Here is a 16,880-nt window from a genome sequence, read left to right on the forward strand (position 1 = left end):
TTTTTGTTTTCAAGGTGTTTTAGGAAATGTGTAGCATGTTCAAAGGCCTTAATTTTGTAAGTCAGTGCGAAATTATATCTCGGATGAAAGAAAGCAGATGTACACATAAAAAGTTCTAACAGAAGCTAGCACAATTTATTATTCTGAAAATGTATAAAAATTGCATTCAAGTTCGATTAATGATTTAGCAAAAACAGCTCTATACTACAAAATTTTATAGTTTCTGTTCCATTGCATCTACAAAAATCCAATTTGCTTTGTTGTTCTTGTTTTAAGGAAGTAAAGCAATAAAGTATATTCCCTTCTAGACAAGCAGTGAACAGTTATAAACAATAGCATTGAATGAAAATAGCAATAGCGATAATTAGTGAAGCAGTTTAAAAAAAAGATCACAATCTTTGCATTCTCAAATGCAGCTAACTGGGTAATGTTGCAATGATCAACGGTAGAACATTATGGTATAACCATTATCCATATTTCAATAAATTCGTGTTATTGATGTAACAAAAATATTTGAAAGTAATTTAATATCTCAGCCACTTATTAATAGAAGATTAACTTGCTTTTGAATTGATTGTTAAAGACAACTTTTTCGTCTAAAAATATTTTATGGAGCTTCTTCATTTTAGTATTAGTAAATTGAAATATGTTACTACTTAACTGGATGTATTTGAAAGAGACAGTTTTCATTCATCTTGACTCCATGTAGTTAGTTAATGAGAATGTTAACAGTCTCTAGGCAAGCTTACTTTGGCAGTCTATATGAATTTTTTAATTATTGAGACTGGAAGTTATGTAATTTTTGTTATAAGATCAGTTAAGTAAGAAATATTTTACAGTGTAAAAATATCTTCGTGAATTATTCATTAGTTTGGCAATTGCACATTAATAATTACACTATATTTTGAATATAATATTGAAACAAGAGTATATTTTATTGTCTTTTACGGAAAAAAGGTTTATAGATTTGAAAGATATGAAATAAATAGAAGTTTCTTGCCTAAGGACTGCAAACATTGAACTTTGATGACAAAGTTAAGCATTTATAATTAGAAATGAGGAAAACTTATTTGTAATCCACCAGGAATTTAAAGTAATTAATTCGGCTTAACCACTTTGTTGTTAGTTGAAGTTTTAGTTATTTTAATAGTAAAAGTTCAAGTGATTCGCTTAATGTGTCTTCTGACAAAAGTCCTCAAGTAAAGAGCAACTGTTGTAAAGATAACTTTCTGCTTAGAGGAACAAATGGGATTATTAAAGTTCATTAGGTGCAACAAATCTGGACACTCTGTAATATTATAAATATAGAGTGTCTTAATTATTTGAAAGAGATTCTAGGAAGCAAATTGAAACTTGATAATATTGAAATAATATTGAAACAAAATTAGGGAGCAAATTGAAACTTGCATATTGCAAAAGATATAAAACTGATAAATTCTTCAATGTGCCAAATACTTCGTTTTCATTCATTTTATAGATAAACAGCTTATTAAAGATTTTCAAATTATGCCTACATTGCTGTAAAAGTTGATGTTATGTAAACAAAGAATGTACGTAAATCTATGTAGTGAAATAATTCTTTAATTTTGTTAAATTAAGAAGAACTTAACAAAATAGCACTACATACAATTCTACAATATTCAAATTTCTCAATGGAGAAGGAGCAGCATATTCTAGGATTGCAACAGTTCTTTCACGTTGAAGTACAGAATTAGATTTCTAAAGCAATTAAACATTGATGAGAGTAACGTAATTACTAAAGGAAAATTAAAGCTGCTGGAGCGAGAAACGTTTTAAAGAACTCATGGCTTATAAAGAAGTAGTTGGAGCTTTTTTCATTTTTTTTCTTTAAAGAAAGATCAAAGAAAAGAAACTCTGACATTTAAATCTTGAATCTGAGAAAAGGGTAGAACTTAAAAGATGTACTGGGTACAGGACAGTATATTGGAGTACAAATTAATTAAAACGTAAAAGATTTATTAAATAAATATAATAAAATAATAAATAATATAATATATAAATATAATATAAATATGATAAAATAATAAATTCAAATAATTTTTTTTTTTTTAATCTTTTATTGGAATTTACCACTGCAACGGTTTGTTGTTGCAACAAGCAAATATGGTAAACAAAAATAAAAGAAAATCATGAGTGGCGAAGGCACCCAGTGGTGTCACTCCAGTAACGTACTCTGCTCTCACGATAAGAGAAGATGACAAAGCCATCTTCTCTCCAGAGGATTACCTGGTAATGTGGAGGAAGATAGGTGTTCTATGAGAGGGTTAGGATGAGCTGCTGTAGAGGAATGAAATTTGAGAAAACGAGTGTTAGCAAGATCTTTAATGAAAGGGATTTTGCGGTCATTATGCATAGTGAGGTTAGATACATAGAACGGAGCGTTAAGAAGTTTTCAAAGTATTTTTGACTGTAATGTCTGGAGGCGTAGTGAGTTGGAACGCTTAATCGATCCCCATACTTCGATGCCGTATGACCAAATAGGTCGCAGTTACAATAGATATAAGAGACTTTTGTTATCTAGGTTAAGTTTCGAACGTTTGTCAAGTAGTCTGGCGAGAAGTTTGTAGCGTTGGTTAGTTTCTTGTCTTTTCAGTCTAGTATGGGGATTCCATGTCAACCGTTTGTCTAGGTGCAGTCCAAGGTAGCGTACTTTGTCCACAGTTGGTTTAGGAGTTTGGTTCAAGATGATGGGAGGTAGGATTTTCCGTCTGAGAGTAAATACTATAAATTTTGATTTCGTAAAGTTAGTTTTGATTCTCCATTTGAAAAGTCAGTCCTGTAAGTGGTTGATGTGTGTTTGTAGAGCTCGTGTAGCGATAGGAGGATCGGAATGAGGAGAAAGATTGCAGTATCGTCAGCAAAGGTAGAAAGAATGGTATTTGGATGTTGAAGTATGTCTGCTGTATATAAGGAGTAAAGAAGAGGACCTAGGACACTGCCCTGAGGAACACCAGCTCTGGCTAGATGGAAATCAGAGCCTGCTGCTCCACAGTTGACTCTGAAATATCTATCTTTTAGGCAGGATTTGAGGATAAGGTAGTATGTATGAGGAAGAATCTCCCTCAGCTTGAACAGTAGTCCCTCGTGCCACATCCTGTCGAACGCCTGAGCGACGTCAAGGAAAACAAATAATTTTAATTTAAAAATATAAACAGTGAAATTGGAAGATTACCTAGACGATGCTGGCTGTTTGGCGAAAGCCATAATTAAAGAGAAAGAAGCGAGACCAATTTTTAAGATGCATAATAGTATGAAAGAGGAATTTTACAAAATTCAAGAGGCTGACTACAAAAGAAAGAACCCAAATCGACTAAAGCTGCTCTTTCCAAAACAACCAACTTGATTTTTGCAACCTTCCATATCAAATTGGGAATTGTACTCCAAAAATTTGTAATTTCAATTTTTGGCAGTAATTAGTGATTGAGGTGATGAGAGAATGGAACGGATGTGTCGATGTGAAGGTGAGAAATTCTAATGATGTAAATGAAGAAGATAAAATGGTCAGCTTGTTGAAAGTATTTAAAACATAAAACACTTTCTTAGCAGAATAACACAAAGCTTCTGACTGTAAGAAACAACAAGAATTCAATAACCCTAAATTATGTTGAAATCATTAAAGTAGTTTGCGGAAAATAATTTCATTGAAATTTACGGGTATTTAATCACGGTGCAATTGTTCCTGGCACATTTAAATCAGATGTCTAAAATGTGAGATGAGTGGTGTTACCATCAATTGATGGTTCTTCAATAAGTCAGTTATTGACCAAAAACACCCAGTAAATCATAAGGCCAGCAGCCACTCAGAAGACGTTCAAATTTTTAAGAATAATAGAGTTTACAGAGTTGAGATGTGCGCAGATTGAAATTTCTTGTAATTAGCAAGTATTGAATAAAAGATATTTTTAGGACGGAGTGAACGATACTTTTACGAAGATAGTTATTCCAGTTGGGAGCAGAGTACAATTTTTTATTGTAGTGCTTAGGGTCGTTAGATATTGGAATGTTTGGCTGAACCCCTCACTACAAGTCCGTGAGCCCACTAGGTTTCAGAAGCGCGTTATGTGTACGATATTTTGTTGCTCCAAGTCAGTTTTAATGGTGGTCAAAGAGTCATGCGAGTAGATAGTAGATGGTTTTGTTAATTCTTGTAGATTATACACACATATACTCCTATATGTGAATGCGCGTGGTCTATATCAAGCGTTTGTCGATATATATGGCCTCAGAAATCGTACAGTGTCAGCACAAAGAAGTACAGTCTGGTTATAGTAAACTGGAAGGAATGTAGTATGTCCAAGAGTAAATGTTGTGATACTTTTGAAAATTTGCTTTCAGTTTCCGCATTGAAATTCTATCTTTTAAAGAATTGAAATGTAGTTGTAAGAAGCTTGTGGACTGATTATTACTAAGTAATAGACTGGGTCTGAATGAGAAGGGAGAATGGCTATGTTGACAGTGAACCTACTCGTACACTATGCAGATTATAATCATTTCAGGCGCCACGGTAGCCGAGCGGTTAGAGGCGAGACCTGTGAAGCTAATATGAATTGTGGTACTGGGTTTGATTCCCGGTCTAGGCCTTGGATTTTATTTAATGGTTAATATGAAAAATTCGTTTGCTAGTCGCCTCCGTCCACGACACCTAATTTGGTAGTTGGACGTAAAGCCCGCCTGAAAAAATAGGCAATTACTTATAATACTTATTACTTTATTATTACTTATAATAATTTCATTTAGAGTGAAAACTAGGAAAGTTTTCATAGAGCAAATGTTGAATATGATTCCAGAAGTACAGGTTATTTGTAAATAAAATGCAGAACATGTGGGTTTTGTTCCCTTCTCCCAACTAGCCTCAATTCAATCAAGAGAACGTAGTCCTACCCTTGGTCTCACAGGGTAACCTAGCTACACCAATACAGCGGAAGAGAAGATGTCTGTGGCTGTGTATGTAGAAGAGGTAAAGAGAAGGGATTGAGGGAAGACCCTTCCTTTTTTTTTTGGCGAACAGCACATTTGCAATGCGAACCATCTAGCAAGACCTCGCTGGCCTTTAGGACGTATAAATCACTTCCAAACCCTCCAATGACAGCAGGTAACAGAACAAAATCGTCGTTTGTCAGCGAGTTCACCGCTGTACACCAGCCCACTAGCTATTCCAATGCCACGACCGTTTTTCAGATCACCTCTCTGTAGAACGTCTATTTAACCAATTGCTATTGTTCTCTGGCCGGCCAGATTCGACTCATTTTTCGTTTTTTATTAGCTTCTGTTTCAATATGTGACTATTCGAATTAATACGTCAATATACTGGACCATCTTAATAGATACAATTTCTCATCGTCAATTCTTCCTCTTATTTTCAATAAAATACAAATTGGAAAACTCCAATGACAATTTTTCCTTCATATTTCTAATTTCAGTGCTTCAAATTGTAAGTTGTAAAATTAATACTGCGTTTTTTTTTTTCTTAGTCTTTTTTAAAGTTTTTAAAATGTAATAAAAGTGTCACTGACGAAGTATTTGAAATGAATCACTATGAATTTAATGCACAAAAGATGCTTTAGAAAGCTTGCACTACCAGCATAATAAGAATAATTAGAAATACTTAGTAACATTTTCCTACTTAGATGCGCTATCATTCTTAAATTACCAATCAATTGGACTTATGCTATCAGCAATATGCACAGCGAGTATCTACCGTTTGTACTACGGCTTACAAGTGTGGCCGGCAGCGAAGAACCAAATTGGTTTCATCGGAATTAGGTTTATGGTTTGAGGTTAATGTCTTTAAAAGAGATATTCAACTGATTGATCAATATATTATATCTGGTTGAGACTATATTCCCGAGAATGAGCAACAAAGCCTGGGATAAAGTGGCGTTCCGAAAGTAGCTTATCTAAACTTGGTAAACCAATTAAGAGAGATTATCGAAATATTAGGAGCTCCTGAGCTGTGGAAAAAAATTGAACTAAGGATGGTATTAAGAGTATAATTAATTCTAGGTACTGTCTTCAATTCAGATATTTTGTGTCATGTTATTTAGAAGAATTTTACACCATAATCATCTGTTTTGTGGATAGAAAACATAGAATATTTTTATTTATTTATAATTTGTGAAGCCTTATGGCCCTACAAATGGTTACAGTGCAGAATGTTACAAAATGATTCAAAATACAATACGAGTCTAACTTTTCAATCAACAAAATAATAAACATTTTAACAACTAATAATCCACTTCTTAAAGAATTAAATAAAATTAAACGCATAAACACAAGTTTAAATAAAAAATAATTTTATAAGAGTAGTAAATTAAATATTTTCTTTCTTTTTTTTCAAATTATTATTATGTCATTAGCTCCCATTATTAGTACTAATTATTAAGCATAAATGAGTATACCCGTACATGCAAATATTTTCTTTATCTATTACTTTATCTATTCCCATTGTCTCCCATTACTATTTCATTTCATTAAGTTAAATAAGTACAAGCTCTATCACTACGCATTGATAATGAAAGATCTAACTTTGAACATATTTATTACATATAAAAATACATAATTTAATTGCTGCAAATCTTTAGTACATAAAGTAGATTCCAAATCATTGCCATATTTTTGTAAGTAAGCAAACCGTAAATCATTATACACAGTACAGTTTAGTACTAACATATATGTTCAAGGGTCTCAAATTCATTGCAATTACATATGGTACATAAATATGTACATTTAACAGTGCAGACAGAATTATTGAAATTATATCTTATTTCATTTTTGTAAGGTAATCTAATTTGACAGACAATTCTTGTTTAATAATGTTTACTCTGTACTTTAGATATTCTTCTCCAGCTCCAAAACTATTTGTGGATCTATATACGAGGGTCGTTTGAAAAGTCCGTGCAAAAATAAAAACTACTTAATTTTTTGGGGTAAACCTTTTTTATTTTTCAACATAGTCTCCTTTTAGGCTTATACACTTCGACCAACGCTGCTCTAGTTTGTTGATCCCTTCCGAATAATAGGATTTGTCCAAGTCTGAAAAATAGCCATTTGTTTCTGCAATCACCTCCTCGTTTGAATAAAATCTTTTTCCCGCCAGCCATTTCTTCATATTGGGGAACAAATAGTAGTCCGAGGGAGCCAAGTCTGGAGAACAGGGGGGGATGTGAAACGAGTTGGAACCCTATTTCCATTAATTTTGCGACCACAACTGCTGAGGTGTGAGCTGGTGCGTTGTCGTGATGGAAAAGGACTTTTTTGTGGGCCAATCGTGGGCGTTTTTCTTGCAGCTTGGTTTTTCAAACGGTCCAATAACGATGAATAATATGCACCTGTAATAGTTTTACCCTTTTCCAGATAGTCGATGAGGATTATTCCTTGCGAATCCCAAAAGACAGTCGCCATAATCATTCCGGCCGAAGGAACGGTCTTCGCCTTTTTTGGCGCAAATTCCCCCTTGGTAACCCATTGTTTAGATTGTTCTTTGGTCTCAGGAGTGTAGTGATGTATCCATGTTTCATCCACAGTGACGAAAAGACGCTTAAAGTCCTGCGGATTCTTCTGGCACAGCTGCACTTCACACGATTTCGTTTTTGGTCAAGCGTGAGAAAATCACTCGACTTCCTCGATTCAAACGAATGCAAACACAAAGAAATAGACCGATCTGGCTGAAACTTGGTATGTGTTCTTCCAAGAGATGCTACTAACTAAACATAACCTCGATACGCGCCAGTGGTGCTATCTCTCTGACTTTGCACGGACTTTTCAAACGACCCTCGTAAAGTATTATATCTTGAATTGCAAACTTTGTCAATATCTCTACTAATACAGTGATTGGCATACTTTTCTAACAGACTTGTAATAGATTTTCCAATTTCAGTTGCATTCTGACCAATCCATATACTCGTATTATGTGCAACAATTTCCGCTAATATGGATTTTAGCTGGGAAGCCCAATTTAAACCATTCAGAGTATTTCCTATATTATCTAGATTTAATAGATGGTAGAAACAAGCGTACGGATAGCGTTCTGAGGGACATTTCAAGAAGTTTAACCCACCATTTAAGCATTCTTTTAAAAGCTTAGAATATTAAGTAAAATACGTGCAAGAAGTTTCAATTTTTATTGAAAGCAGAGAAGACCAAACTGGTTCCACATTATTTATTGTAATTATTAAATTATTCTATTCTGCAGTTTCGCTCCAAAAGAAGCGACCCATGGGTTTTTTCTTGATTATTTCTTGATTTGATTGATTGTCGTGTCTTTTTCTCTCTGACAGTCAATAACATAATCCAGCTAGGTTATTCTTCTCCTTTTTTCTTGCTTCTTTCCCTAACATCTCACGCGACGTAACGCTCATTGTGGGTGCCTAGACTCTTTAATCTCGTTAAAAAACTAATCGAGCCTGATTCCTTCCACTATTGGTTTAATTACCAAAATTCTTCTATTAGTGGTGTTCCTTAAACAATCCCTACTTGTTTCACCTTCTACTCTTCGGAGGTATCTCATTTCCACCACTTGGATACGGCTTTTACTGCTTTTTGCGATGCTCCAGTACTCCATCCATTTGTAAGGTTTGGGATGCATATTATATCAAATGCCTAGTTTCTAAGGGAAACAAGTCCCTTGTTAGATATCTTGTACAGACGCGGGGAGGTTGATGACTCATTCTCTGAAACGTTTTTACATTTTTTTTTTTACAATGGAAGCGGGTAATCACTATCTTGAGTAGGAGCTAGGACTAAGGACGTTCAAAAAGCTTGATAGATTACTAATATAATATACAACAATTACAAACATAAAGAGTCTACGTGTTAAACCATTACAACCTTCATTACCTTCAGTATAAAGGAAAGCTTCGGATGGGAAGGTTAGAGAATGCAGGAGAAAAAGAAAGGAAAAACCTGCAGCTTATGCAAGAAGGTTAGAGTAGGACATGTACGATCCTTTTGTGTCTGTAGAGCTAGTAACATAATGTTTGCAACAATGATTATCTATATTGTTTAATAATATAAACATTTCTTGTTTAGTATAGAGATTACTAAGTTTGTGCAAGCTTTAATATTGGCTTTCATGTTTTATTTTGGTTTAAATTCTAGCTTTATAACACCAAGTTTTGTTGTCTTTGGTGCTATACATTACGGCTGTAACTTACCCGATTGTTGACTGTAAGTGACAAAGGAAGGCAGAATGTTGAACATAAAAGGAAGTAAATTCATTAGAGGAATAGAAGAGTTAGCAAAGAGTTTAGTTACTGGACTCCGTCATTAAAGTCTGGAAATTAAGTCCAGCTTGCTTCCCTTTGATTTTGTATTCACAGTAGCATCTATAGCTCCACTGTTGTCTGCAAAGGAAAAGATTGCCCGGTGAACGTAGTTCAATCAAATGGCGCCCAGTATCTAAAAATCTCGCGTTTTAAAAAACAAAAAAGTTACAAAAGCACCATTTGAGAAAATTACGAATTTGAAAATTAAAAAAAAAAGTAAATGCTTTTATTTATAAGTGAACTTCTAAAAAATTACAGTTTAACAATGGTTTTACTTAATTACACGCATCCGATTTCCTGACTGTAAATTTAATGTCAGATATTGTAAACTATTAATATTGTAAACCATTAAACTATTAATTCAATTAACCTCCGCAACTTTTATAAATACTTAATCTGAATACTGAATAAAATTTCAAGTAAAAGTTAGCAGCTACTGTGTATGTTTAAGCACGTCACTTGCAACAGGTTGGCTTCACCGCGTCCTCAGGAAGGTGGCTAAGATAAAAAGGAGGTGGTCATATTTTTGAACGGATAATTATACCGTTTGTCGCCCATTTCTTGCGGGCCCAACCTGACTGCTCTTTCATTCCTAATCTCCCTTTTCCCTTCTTCTGAAAGTCCAAGAGACATACATCATCTCTGTAGAACTTCAGCGTGTACTTTAATAGTTTGCCTTTGAATTATGTAAACGCACAAAGTTGTTGCCCCCTCCTTTTCTTTAAAATAACATCCAGCGATTTAAAATAATAAAGACACCATATATAAACTCATTTGATTAATTGATTTTATGGACAAATATTTTATATTACTTTTTAGTTTATTTTTTGGCTTATTCTCTGTTTTTTAAGAAGAAGACTTGCAATAAAGGAAGTATTCTTTCTGTTGATGGGAAGAATGATTGAAAACTATACAGAATCATTATAATTTTTCAATTGTGAAAATAAAAAATCCTAAAAAGAAACAATGCCTCCTTGCAAGGGGTAGCAGGGTTGCAAGTAATAACTTGGAGTTCACGTCCTCACGATTACCACAGTTGTAACTTGCAAAGGAAACACAGAATACTAAATACAACACAAGATCAAATATCTTTATGGCCTGGGCAGAATACATCCTAGGGCTACCTTCGGCTGCTTCAAAAGGAGACGCTAGCTAGAGATTGTTGTAGGCGTGGACAAGGAAATTTATTGCTTTGGAACATAAGAAACTTATTTGAACCAAGAATCAAGAACTATGCCCGATTATGGAATCGAAACAGTCCACTTCGGAACTTATAAACAACGAGCCTCCAATGGTATTTACCACAATATATATAAGAGACTGTCCCTGGAAGTGGATTATTTGAATCTGGGACTGGAGGGGTCGCAAATCAGTAGTTTGATTAAAGTCAAATTTAAATTTCAAATTTATATTGTTGGAGGAAAGTACAATTGCTCGATGTGTGACCTTAAGGAAACCGAGGATGTTTTCCACTTCTTGGAACATTGTAGAACTCTTAAAATAATAAGATTGAGGTTCTTTGGTGCACAGTCCTTATCGGAAGATGAACTATTGTGGTATTTGAATGGTGCAAATTGGGCGTTGTTGGCTGGCTTTATAAGAGACGCTCTAGCCTATCGTTCTTTTTTGGTTAGCCAATTCTATTACTAATTGGTGGTTGGATTAATGATGGTGTAAAATAAAAATATAATTTTAAAGAGAAAAATTTTATCTTTTTTTTTTATTGTACAGTTTTCAGTTGAATATAAAATACGAGTATATACTTCCATACTTGCAATTAGCACACCTGACAGACATCCAATGGCTATTTTGTAAAATTTGTTCTTTGTAAATTATCTATGGTTTAAATAAAAGTTTATCTATCTATCTATCTAGTCCAGTTCAATTTAAGATAACGAGAGATGAAACTGGACAAAACTGATAAAATAACTGCTTATAGAGTGGCCATAGGGCGGAAATCGTCGGAACCGGTTTCATGTCGAAATAAAAAGCAGGCATTATAAATTATAAGTCAGAAAATGAACGAATTGCATGGATAAAATGTGAAACAAATTTTTCAAAATTTCTATGGTAAGTGTGGAGGAAAAATATTATTTTTTCGAGGTCCTAGAACGAATGTATAAATAGCAGTGCAACTAGTCATGAAAATGGCAGGGGGATATGAAGCAAGGTAGTGATAGAAAGGAGAGGAAGACCGAGAAAGAAGGATGAGGAGGAGTTTGATTAGTCTTGGAATAGAAGGTGTAGAAGGATTATTGCAGTAAGAGAACTGGTTGCAGATGTGTAAGTTTATAAATTGACAAAAAGGGAAATATATCCAAAAGATACAAAAATCTCTTACAGTTCAAAAAGTTAAGTATAAGGGTTGATTAAAGGACAAAAGGTACACAAATCAGCTTGTACCCAACATATCATTCATTCTTCCACAAGAGATATCCCCCTCCACGAGATTTTACGTACAAGACTGATGGATGGTGCGTTGTCGTCAATTTGGATATTTGTGTTAGACATAATATTGACATAGAACTTTAGACTTAAATGATTGGGTACAGAATATATTGGAGTTTAATCACTGTTAGCAGTGTATTTTAGATTCGTACTTGATTGGTCTGTGTCAATTTTGATTATCTGTTAAAAAAGGACGCCGTTTAAAATGATATTACATGACTACAGAAAAGCCAAATTATCGATTTGATCAGATTAATTTATCTTAAAAGAAGAAGAAGAAGAAAAAAAAACTGTAGTCGATGTCGCAAATCAATAATGGTATGACTCTGAATGAATTAAATCAACCGACGTCAATGGACCAGAAAGTCTTTAATTTGATACTTGTTCATCCAATAACGAAATTCTTGCAATACTTCCATCTATTGCTGGCACAAGGTAAAGAGTGGTGAAGAACGAGGTTGAAAAGGATGTAGGTTAGTGCCCTCAAAGTAGCGAGTGAGGGGTGGCCTAGAGGCTAGGTGACCTCATGATTCTAAGTTTGGCTACCCGAAAAGCGGGTATATATTGGCTTCTAATAAGGGGAAGGGGCTCTTTGGAATTCCCAATATATGGGTCCTAGAAAGCCTTCCTTCCTTTGATTATTGCGAAAGCAGCCAACTATCCAAACGTCTAATTCGACAAAGAGGAAATTAGATAATGATTTTGGATCAAATTTTATACTTTTTTCTTTTTTTTTGCCAGTGTTAAATCAGTTAGCTTTTTATTCTTAAACTTTGATAATCTTCAACTTCTTCATTGTTCTCAGTCATGCAATTAAAAAAAAATATATACCTACATATCTTTCGAAAGCTTTGTACCCTATCAATTAATTTCAACTTCAAGTTTCTTGCTCTAAATTAATAAAATAGATAAATCAAAATGGAAGGCTAGTACTTTGGTTCATTATAACACTAATCAAAAACAGAATAGGTTTAAGATAGCGGCGACTAAAGTATTACATGTGGTCAATATAGAAATCCATTATCCCGATTCTGCTCTGTGCTAATCCCAACTCTGCATCTACAGCATTCGAGAAGATTTGTCTGGCTCTGGATTACGTTAATTATTTTATTCAAATGATTACTTAAACATTCTTTCCCACCTCAAATAGGTTAAATTTCTATTTTCCATTACAAAGAGAGCGTGCAATCATAATAACTTTTCAAATTTAGAATTTAGTTTGAAAACAGTTTTAAGCCTAGGTAACAAGCAAAGGATCATTGAAAATCCGAGAAGTAATGTTTAAAAATGAGCGACCAAAAGTGGAACGCTTTACCTTGTAAAATACTTTTTGCGGAACTCAAGTAATTAATCCGACGTATTCTTTACCCGTGCTTATCAAGGATTGAAGCCCATGAAGAATCAATCGTATACCACCGCATACCACCGGTATTACTCTGTATAATTAAATTTGTACAGCACTTCTCGCAATTTTTCTATTTTTATTTTACAATTATTTTAGTAGGTAACTAAAAAATGTTCTATATTGTAAAATTTTTAACATAAAAATGTAGTCTTATTTAATTACAATGTAAAGTAAATTAAATCCATTCGCTTATTTTTTTTCTCGGCAGTTTTGCAAACATGTGTTTTTTGGTGATGTGGGGGGTTGGCCCCACGATCAACCCCAACCTGGAGGAACATCTGGATCTCCATCCCCTAGATAGGTTGCTTTCATCGCAGCTTAGAGCCCTATCTACCCTAACAAAAAGGGACAATTGATGAGTAAGGAAGGGGAAGAAGGAATAGAGGAGAAAGTTGGGGAGGTATCCCTGAGAGCACAGACTCATAGCCTCAGGGACGGTTCTCTTTTAGTCGCCTCTTACGACAAGCAGAGAAGACTGTGGATGTATTCTTACTCCTCATCCATAAGGATGGAAAGTGAGAGAGCACAACCTCCAAGAGCGCTGGAGGCAGTACACTGCGGGTAAAACCTATGCTGCGTTGGATGTGCGATGTTGAGGAGGATCTCTGCGAACTGAACTTAAGGCAGTGGAGAAGAAAAACTCTAGATAGAGAGGTTTGGTATGAACCACGGTAGCGGAGCGGTTGGAAGCGAGACCTGCAAAGCTAATATGTATTGTGGTACTGGGTTCGATTCCCGGTCTTAGGCCTTAGATTTTATTTAAAGGTTAGTAAAAGAAGTTTACAGTAAAGTATGTTTGCTAGTCGCCTCCGTCCACGACACCTAATTTGGTAGCAGGACGTAAAGCCGGCCAGAAAACAATGTTCAATTATATATATTTGTATTGAAGACAATATATTTATCGAAACAGCAAAAAGACGAGTTGTTGATTTTTATTTGACCGATTCCTCGCCAATTTTGAATCCTAAATTGAATAATTTAGGGTCACGAAACCTATAGATAGTAATATTAAAATATATGTATTATACTATTTCTTTATTAGTAGTATTTTTTATCTACTTTATTTTTTTTTTACTTATGTACCTACTTATTGAAATTAAACACTTGATGTACTTAGTTATTAAGAAATATAGTGCGGCATCCCACTATCTTCAATTTGAATATCGTGATCTTTAGGATGCAGTTCTGATTTCTAAAACTTCGAGGATCCGCAGGATGTAAAGGAGTAAATAAGTAAAGTAAGACCGCTTGATGGATGTACTTTAGATTCCCGGACACTGTGAAATTAGAGATAACAAAGAGACTAGTAAAACTGGCTGGAACAACTTTTAGTAAAATCGAGATGAATTCTGTCCATAGGAAAAGGAAACGTACGCTAGTTTCATTATGACTAAGGGTACGTTCACAACGGAGCTGTGAGCATAGATGATAGCGGAGATGATAGCAGTGATGCATCAGCGCTTATAGAATAACCTAGTACATTTTTATGTGAGCGTGCACAACGAAGCTTCGACTAGTGACTCATACTCGCTGCTATAAACGAGCATAGATGATAGAATTGAATTTTTCATTTTTCTGCTAGCTGAACTCCAGTATCGGAGCTTCAAAATGGACGTCGAAAAATTATTTAGTGCTGTCTTTACTCATTATTTTTGGTTATTATTTTATTAATTACTTTTAAACAATATTTTGTTTTTTAAACCGTGCTTACATTTATTTTCATGTGTATTTATTTGGTTTTTTTTTTGTTTTTTTTTTTCAATAAAATCATTACCTAAGAGTAATCACTAGTTTTTCTTCTATGGTTATAGGATTTCCATGACAATTTTTCCAAAGTTTTCTTAATTTTGACCTTATTTTTTCTAAAATATAGTCGAATGTGGGTGGACCCATCCTCACATATTCAAAAAAACGATCCGGATAATTTCTAAGTTCCTTATATAAATAGTGAAATTCACCCAAAGTACTTCGTTTTTTATTTATGGTATGAACAAGATATTTTCTAAAGCGTTTTTTCTTTAAAATATACCTTTTTGTTGCTGGTGAACATAAAAACTCTTCTTCACTACTCGACATGTTGCATGTATCACAGCTCTGTTGTGCACACTAATCAGCGATTATATTTTACTCTATCAGTTATCATCTCTGCTATCATCTATACTCACAGCTCCGTTGTAAACGTACCCTAAGCTGTACTACTGGGTGAACAAACGGGAAATAGGCTATCTACAGTAGTACTGCCCTATATCGTAAAGTTGATGTCCGCTGTCCATATTAAATAAACATATGTATGAATTATCATTTTCATTTTCTTATTTTTTACAATGATAATTTCATTTGAATGTTTCAACGATCAGTGCTTCACCTTCAGCATAAAAATGTTATTGGGGGGGTGGATAAAATCCAGTTGTCAACCTAGTTAGATGAACTAAACTGGAAGATCGGGTAGCCTGGGTTGCCTACAACAAATTCCTGAAGGCTTACCTTCTAAAAGCAGTTACTTTATACAAGCTGTAAATTATTCTCTTTTGATCACCGACTCTCTTCATTAAATTTAATAGATTTGGGAGGGTTATTTAAGACGACGCAGGGGCAGCTTTGCTCTGCTTGAACTTCCTGGGTTGAAGAGGATAGGGCAAGGAAGGAGAGCTGTGCTTAATGTAACCTCAACGCTAGGAAGGACATAGAGCATTTCCTTGCAATTGGTCCATTTCTGGCAGCATTTCCGTGGGCGTAATCTTGAGATTCTATCTCTTTCCGCGTTCTCCTTGCGTAGCCTTCTCACATTCTTTGGATTATTGATTTTGCTCGATCCGCTCGGCAGTATTCGTACCAATTAATATAGAAGTTCAATTATTCAAATTGTAAACATTTCATTTAAGTAAAAAGGTCTGTCTTTTATTCTGTCTAATTTAACTTAGGTATTTAATTTGGTTTATTTTAAATTGCGTACGTCTAATAATTTTTTTACATGTACTTAATTTCTAATTTTTATTGTCTCATTTTAGAATTTTATCACTTGAATAATCTAAGTTTGTTTTAAATTTAATTTTTAACAAGTTAGTATTCATTTTTTAATTTTTTTTTAAGCTAAATAAAAAAAAAAAAGAATATGAATTATTTATGAACAAAATTCATATTTATTCAAAAGTCCATAGTATAAAGTGTAGGACACCAATCTGTTTAGAAAATTGTCCGCGTAAGGGATATACTTTATGGTAGGTCTTGTTTCGAAATGAGACCAAAACCCTTTGACGTGTCTTTTTCCTACTAACCAAGTTACCTCAGCTATCCCCCACTGTCCCTTCAAGATACACCAATATGTTTTGGTACAAAAACACACACACAAACACAAACTCATTCAGTCACAAATACTCTTACAAGCTGCAGAGTTTTTATGCTAACTCAAAAGGCCGACTTTTAGGATGGGCAGCGTTGCAAATCGATAATATAACAAAAGGCACGTACCGTTCCGATTATATTCCATATTAGAATCTATGCAGGACCAGAAAACACGGATATTTCAGATAAATTTATTTATTGCTATCTCGTTTTTACTACTTGCTTTGTTATGTTATATATTCCAATACCTGTTCTTTTTTGCTTTTGGTCTGATTCTTTGTGTGGTTATTTAAATAAATAAACATTTTACTTTATATTAAAATATTATTTCTTTAAACAAAGTTCTAGTCGATATTCTGAAATAACCCAACAATTGTTAAGTTTTTAAAGATTTATGCTGA

Source organism: Rhodnius prolixus, unplaced genomic scaffold, assembly GCF_049639745.1.
Source record: "Rhodnius prolixus isolate KJV_2025 unplaced genomic scaffold, Rpr scaffold_4, whole genome shotgun sequence".
Taxonomy (NCBI): domain Eukaryota; kingdom Metazoa; phylum Arthropoda; class Insecta; order Hemiptera; family Reduviidae; genus Rhodnius; species Rhodnius prolixus.